At 19.0% G+C, this 232-nt stretch overlaps 1 protein-coding gene across 1 annotated transcript in view; it reads right to left on the bottom strand.

Moving 5' to 3' along the window:
• LOC102674406 (division abnormally delayed protein-like) overlaps nucleotides 1–232 on the bottom strand; it is a 67,197-nt gene that overhangs the window by 3,941 nt on the left and 63,024 nt on the right. The window lies entirely within an intron of this gene.

Raw genomic sequence — 232 nt, 5'->3', positions numbered from 1 at the left:
GATTCTTTAAATTCCAAAATTATAAAAAATTCCGAAATTATAAAAAAATGATAAAAAACAAATTTGATCTTATTTTCGCTAAACGGTTGAAACGAAAAATTTGAAAATTTTTCTAACATAAAAATAAATCTGATTCTCTGATTCTTTAAATTCCAAAATTATAAAAAATTCTGAAATTATAAAAAAATGATAAAAAACAAATCTTATTTTCACTAAACGGTTGAAACGAAAA

This window comes from Apis dorsata, unplaced genomic scaffold (genome assembly GCF_000469605.1).
Source record: "Apis dorsata unplaced genomic scaffold, Apis dorsata 1.3 scaffold_655, whole genome shotgun sequence".
Lineage (NCBI taxonomy): Eukaryota > Metazoa > Arthropoda > Insecta > Hymenoptera > Apidae > Apis > Apis dorsata.
This window is presented reverse-complemented; position numbering and strand designations above follow the sequence as displayed.